Source organism: Mustela nigripes, chromosome 15, assembly GCF_022355385.1.
Source record: "Mustela nigripes isolate SB6536 chromosome 15, MUSNIG.SB6536, whole genome shotgun sequence".
Lineage (NCBI taxonomy): Eukaryota > Metazoa > Chordata > Mammalia > Carnivora > Mustelidae > Mustela > Mustela nigripes.
In genome coordinates, this window is record NC_081571.1 from 81,346,700 (window position 1) to 81,353,572 (window position 6,873).

The window sequence follows — 6,873 nt, forward strand, 5'->3', positions numbered from 1 at the left end:
TAGTAGTAGTAGTAGTAGTAGTAGTAGTAGTAGTAGTAGTAGTAGTAGTAAATCAGTCAAGCTAAGTAGGCACATTTGCTAACTCCTTGCCTTGTTTCCGCGTTGGTACCCTGTGGTGACAGCAGACTCAGCACCAGACAGGAGGTGGACAATGTTACAAGAGGAAGCCATTCTGTTTGTTTGTTTGTTTCAAGTTTTTATTTAGAATGCGGTTAATTCTCATACAGTGCAATATTGGTTTCAGGTATAGAATTCGGGGGTCCATCACTTACGTGTGTGAATCTATATATATGTGAGTGTGTGTGTCACACGTGTAACACCTCGCCCTCATCTCAGCCAGTGCCCTCCTCCATCCCCGTCCCCGCCCCTCCTGTGCCTAGTCCATCCCCCACCTCACTCCCTCCATCAACCCTCCGTTTGTTCTCTGTCCTGGAGAGTCTCTTTTATGTTTGCCTCCTCTCTCTCTTTCTTTGCTTCCCTTCCTCATGTTCGTCTGTTTTGTTTCTTAAATTCTACGTATCGGGGGACTCATACACTATTTGTCTTTCTCTGACTTGTTTTGCTTAGTGTAACACACTCACGTTCCCTCCATGTCCGAAGTAGCTGTTCTCGTGCTTGCTTCTGAAGTTGGTAACTTGCCTTGGCCTCAGCATGGTGGAAACCACCTGGAATGGGACATAATCTCACCTAGAACCGTTGCTACAAAGTGTCGTTATTTGAAGAAAATGCCAGACTGTTTTCCTGTGTGGCTATCCTATTTTACATTTGCAACAGCAGTGTTGAGACATCCTGTTTCTCCACATCCTTGCCAACACTGGGTATTGTCACTAATTTTATTTCATTTTTTTAAAGATTTATTTATTTACTTTAAAGAGACAGAGAGAGTGCAGGGGTAGGGAGGGGCAGAGGGAGAGGAAGAGAAAGTCTCAAGTTGACTCTCCATTGAGCATGGAGCCTGACCTGGGGCTCAGTCTCATGACCCTGAGATCATGACCTGAGCCAAAACCAAGAGTCAGAGGCTTGACTGACTACACCACACCCCCCACCACTAATTTTATTTCTGTCTTAGCTCTTCTGATGGGTGTATAGTGATGTCATTGCGCTTCTAATGAGCATCTCCCTGATGACCAGTGCCATCAAACGTCTTCTCATGGCTGAGTCGTAGAATGCGTTTGGCTTCCTGTGAGGTTAAGTGTTTACAGTGATGACTGGCTTTCCCTTCTTTTACTCATATTAGGGTCCTTATTTCTTTTCCTTTTGTTATCTATGCTGATGGAAACCTTCATGTTAAGGTATAATAAAAGCAAAGATAGAGGGCCTTCCTTCTCTAAATTTGGAACAGAATTGAAAGGTAGTGACAGACACTCATAGATGTTCTAAAATTAGCCATCCTTTCATTCCACTGAAAACATATGTACATAGGCTGTTTACACATGTATGTGTAGACAAGATTGATCTATGACTCCTTTTTTTTTTTTTGTGACGTTCTCATTTCGGTTTTGGTATCCACCTTATGCTAGTCTCGGAAAATGAGTTGAGGCCATTTCCATTTTTTTTTCTAGTCTCTAGAAAAATTGGGGGGAAACACAGGTTATCCATTCCTTAAAGGCCAGTGAAATCATTTGGGCCATGCTTTTATATGCTAGTTTCCTTTTTTTGGTAATTGAATTTTTACCAATTAATTAATTAATGTAATGATTGTAAACCTATTCAATATTTTCTTCTTGGGTCATGTTTAGCAAGATATATTTTTTCTGGATATTGCCCATTTTCCATGCCTGTCTTTGTCTTTGCTCGTCCTGTATTTCCTTTCTATCCATTTGGGCCCTCATTTCATTTTCTTCTTCCTTTTTTGGACTTCCCTTTCTTGTTCTTTCCTACGAAGATGCTGTGTCACCTCTTCTAAGATGAGATTCTTTTCTAACAGGTACAATGAAAGCTATAGATTTATTTCTATGCAGTGTTTTAGTTTCATCTGTGAAATTTTGATGAGACTTTCCTTGATGGTTTGCACTGAAAAAGTATTATTTCTATTAGTTTTCTTCCTTGGATCTGCTTTATTCAGGATCAGCGTTGTGAGTTTCTGAGCATATTGGGAGATGTGGCTTCACCTCTGGAGCTGATGTTCTATTCTCAAGTATGCTAAGAAAGTACCTGTATAATATAAGTTCTTTAGCATTTTTTGAATTTGTTTTGCTTTGTGGCCTAAGACATAGCCAACTTCATAAACCATCCATGAATGTCTGTTTCCCTGAAAATTGGGTGCAAGTGTCTGTAAATGTCCTTGAGATCAAATTATCTGTGTTTTTACCATTTTTGGTAAAATTTGATCTGGCAGTCATCAAAAGAGATGCAAGAAACCTCCCACAATGAGGGGTGCCTGAGTGGCTCAGTGGGTTAAGCCTCTGCCTTCAGCTCAGGTCATGATCTCAGGGTCCTGGGATTGAGCCCTGTGTAGGGCTCTCTGCTCAGCAGGGAGCCTGCTTCACTTCCTCTCTCTCTGCCTGCCTCTCTGCCCACTTGCAATATCTATCAAATTAATTAATTATTTATTTAATTAAGCTTTTTTTTAAAAAAAAAAAAAAGAAAGAAAAGAAAAGAAACCTCCTACAATGAGTGTATGAGTGTACCATGACCCCATGAAGGTTTTGGTTCTCATCGAGTTGAAGGAATTTCTGGCAGTTGTACAGCAGAATAATTTTAGAAGGTCATTTTCTGAGTTCTCTTTTCCTTAACATTAGTCTTTATATTTCTGGTTTGCTACAATAAGGCATCCTGATATCATGGCACAGTGATAGGGCCCTCCAAGATCAAAGCATGGAACTCCTCATTTTTTAACTAGATGTTCTATAATTAAGATAGATCTTTGCTTTTTCCTTGATATATTTTATTTGCTGGCTCAATAATTTTGTTATATAGAGATACATATTTGTTGAGCAAGGATTTCTGGCTATGGCAAATGTCTCTAAATTTTTATCTAGAATTGCAACATATAGTTCCCCCCCGCAAATGGAGTAATTTGGTAGATCACGAACTCCATTACTATCATAAACTTGGCTACACTGAGGCAGTCCCGATAATTTAGTGAGGAAGAGCAATTAGGTGAGAAGTACGGTGCTGTTGTACATTTCTGGAATAGCAGAACTAATAGACATCCGTTACTACTGTATGTTGAGTGCTGGGTCAAGTTTTAGCCATACATATGGTATTTCTGCCAGCAATTTAATTAAACAGTTTCAAGAACAACATCAACAAAAATATCCCATGTCTACTATTCCAGAAGCTGAGAATAAGCAGTGGGTAAAATTGTCCAAGTTCTTGCTTTTTGGAGGACTTATAGATAAAAAGGAAAATATGTGGTGTATTTTAGTAAACAGCTTTAGTATGAGTATAAGATACTTTCTAAGTATAATGATTGATATTGTAGAAATATAATTCAGGGTGATCAAGTACTAAGGAGAAAATAAAGCAAGAAATAGGAATATACATATATATTCAGGAATTCCTGAATATTTGTTGATTCTGATGCATGTGAAGCCGTGGTCCTCCAAGGTGGGCTTGATGCAGTGGTTGTTCTGAAGTTGATAGAAAGATAGAGAGGATCTCCTTCCATCTCTTTGTTTAGGGATATGACTTTGACGGCTTGAGACTGACTGTGACATTTGCACCACGGTAATAGGCAGATTGACAAATTAAAGATTCCGTTCCCACTGCACTGGAGATGAGTGTCAAAAGTTTGCTAGAACCTCACTTGGTAGGTAGTAATGGTGTAGTCTGACCATTCAAAATTCTACAAAATATTCAAAATGTTGAATGTTCCCTTGATCACCTCTCAGCACTGTGAAGACAACAAAACAAAACAAAAACAAAAAAACCCATTACTAGTTAGGGTGATGTTAATTTTTTAAGAGTTAAAATCCCTTTAGAAACATCAGTGCCCAATTGCAGTAGAAATTCATTTCTTTCTCAGGTACAGAGTTAAGGGAAGGGCTGGTTGGTGTAGGTTGCTCCAAGCAGTAGTGGGGACCCTGAGTGGCAAGACCATGGCCATCCTTGCTGTGTGGCTTCCATGGCCGCCATTTCACAGGCAGCAAGCTGTAGGTGGCTAGAACATGATAAAATGCGTGTGAGCATTTTTTGGTGCCAGCCCTGAGGAGCTCAAAAATGATACCTACTCACATAAGGAAAAAAGACAACTTGTCTCCCTTTTCAGTTTCTGCCACAATCATGCAAATATGCTCTTTTACAATAAATGTGTCCTGCTTGCTAATGAGCTGATACATTATTGTGAGAATGTGAGAATTAGGTTCATATATTGTTGAAGTTGTGTTAGTTCATGTGTGGCTTTTTCTAGGCCAAGAGAGCCAAAATAGCAGGAAAGAATTACAGGCAATTCCAGGGAAAAGCCCTCAGTTCAGGAGTACAGCAGGCAGAACTCTCCTGCCTGGAAGAGAGTGCCTGCCCAGGACCCCTATCCCAGCGGTGCAAACCAACCTTGCCCAGCTCAGACTCCTGTACTTCCTCTTCAGCCTTTACCATCTGCCTGCCTGGCCTTTCCAGATTGTCACCTGAGGTATTAATGACTGTTACTCTCCGTGCCTCGGTGACCAAGTTTCATAGGTTTTGGGTAGACTGCCTCAAAACTAAGTTTCCTGTAACTACGTTGTTTTCGGGTGATATCTTACAGCTTGACAGCAGCTCATATATGTGACACAGCTGCTCCACCCCTAATTAGACAAAAAGAAAGTCACGGCACCTGTTATGTGCTTAGAATATAAAATAAGTGAAAGTTTAGCCCATTTAAAAATCAAAGCATGGGGAATTATTGAACAAGAAAATATGTTAAAAATTAATATTTTATCTGTGTAGGGATATGAAATTTCACAGCCTTGGCATCTGATTTTCCAAATCATAAGGGAATTAATTTATGAACATCCCTCAGTGCTTGTCTGGACAGACTGAGTGGGTTGCTCTGTGGATCAGGGGCTGTCACTGCAGACTCCTTTAAGGTTAATTGAAAATTTTGCAATATGGTTTTTCATATAAGCCAAATCCCAGAGAGGACTGTCGTGTTTATTAGGTTGTCCTCTACTTTGGACCGAGTGCTCCTTGGCAGGGACATGCTGTGACGTCCTAGGCTTGACTTCTTCGGGTTTTCCAATGGTTCCGCTGATCGTCTCGGCACCTGCTCATGCAGCAGGAAAGTCATGGCAGCTACCGGGTCCTGGGAACCCAAGTGCTGTTTTCTGAGCAGATTGGAAGGCAGAAGTATTTCCTGCCATTATTAATGAGCTCTCACAGACGATCTGCTTGTGATCACGGCTTTTATCACACAGACAGACTTGAGAGTGATTTGTTGATGTCACAACCGCCGCTGTGTCTTTGTGTTTAGGTCACTGGAAAGGGAACGTTTTATATGGAGTTAGCTGATGCTTCTCACATCACTCTGACAAATACTTATGAAGATCTTGATGAAAATATAGGATTCTACAACGTCGTCAAATGCTAACAAAAAACCAGAATAAAATTTCCCTGCTCTGCTTCCTTCCCCTCCTCCCTGCTCCCCCTTACATATATTAAATATCTGGCTGTAGAGAGTTGCTTTCTCTTATTCTGTATTTTTCTTGAGCCTTTATGGAACATTTGTGACTGTCGTATAATCATCTCTTTGGCCCTGGCCAAGTCAGAGCCTCTCTCAAATCCATTTCCTTTTCTTGTGAAAGAGAGATGGTCTGGCCCAGTGGTTGTGAGAATAACACTTTGAAAAGCATCAAGTGATCCAGAAATGGAAACCGCCTGGTCACAATGCTGTGTCCTTTCAAAGGATTTGGACATCTCCCTGAAGATGAAGCATCCATGCCCTTTCTGAGTGATCTTTCCATACAGCCTATTATCAACCACATTTGTGGGGTTACATAGTTCCTTTGACTTCCACCATAAATACCTGAAGAGAAGAACATCCAGACACTTCCAAACCTATGAATTCGATTCTCAAATTCTCAGTGTTCTAGTGTTCATTTTCTGCCAATAGTAAAATTTGAATCTTGTGGTAGGTAATGAGCTTGTACATTTCTATTACAAGGGTTTGGGGTAGTGTTTCTAAGGAATATCAGGTGGAAAGAAAGTGAATATTGTTTCAGTTTCAGGACAGAGGAATTCAGTCTGTTAATCGCTGTATTAGTAAGACAGAGACCACAACAGCACGAGTTCTATCCATGGTTTTGAATTGCCAAGAGAAAAATCTGTTTCATTGTTCAACCATTATTTTGTCTCTGAGAGATGGATGTTATAATCCCTAGGAAATGCGTTTAGCAATATATGGGTGGAAATAATCACTGTGTCACATAAACAGCTGATAGCCTACATAGGTTCTGTTACATTAGATAAGCAGAGTTGTCAGGATAAACAGATTTTATTAAGGTGTGCTGAAAGACTCAGAATGGCTTTCTGCCAAGATTTAACACAGAAAGTTTCGTTGTTGTTATTCAATGATGGAATTTTAATGCCTCTGTAGAACTTTTAGGGCTTTGGTGCAGGTTTAAGAAAAATAAATAAAGGATGGTGTTTGCTAATATTAAGTGGTGCAAAACCACACATCTAGCTCTAAGTATATGATTTATATTATTACCGTGCGATGTTGAGTAGGACATCAACTCTCTTTGCTTCTTTCCCGATCTGTGAGCTGGCCTTTGCCATTTGCACGTCATTCAAAAAGGAATGATTAAGTTTCTGACTTCCGTGCTGGGGCAAGAGGGAGTCAAGTGAGCTCCGTTGTGCTCCCGTATCGTTGGAGTAAGGGTCTAGTGAGCTCCATCGTGCTACTCTATTGTTGGAGAAAGGGTCTAGTGAGCTCCGTCGTGCTACTGTATCACC

The 6,873-nt window shown here is 40.4% G+C and overlaps 1 protein-coding gene across 5 annotated transcripts in view; it reads left to right on the forward strand.

Annotated features, from left to right (window-relative positions):
• The window catches only part of MYO16 (myosin XVI), a 576,627-nt gene that overhangs the window by 138,583 nt on the left and 431,171 nt on the right, over positions 1–6,873 (forward strand). The window lies entirely within an intron of this gene.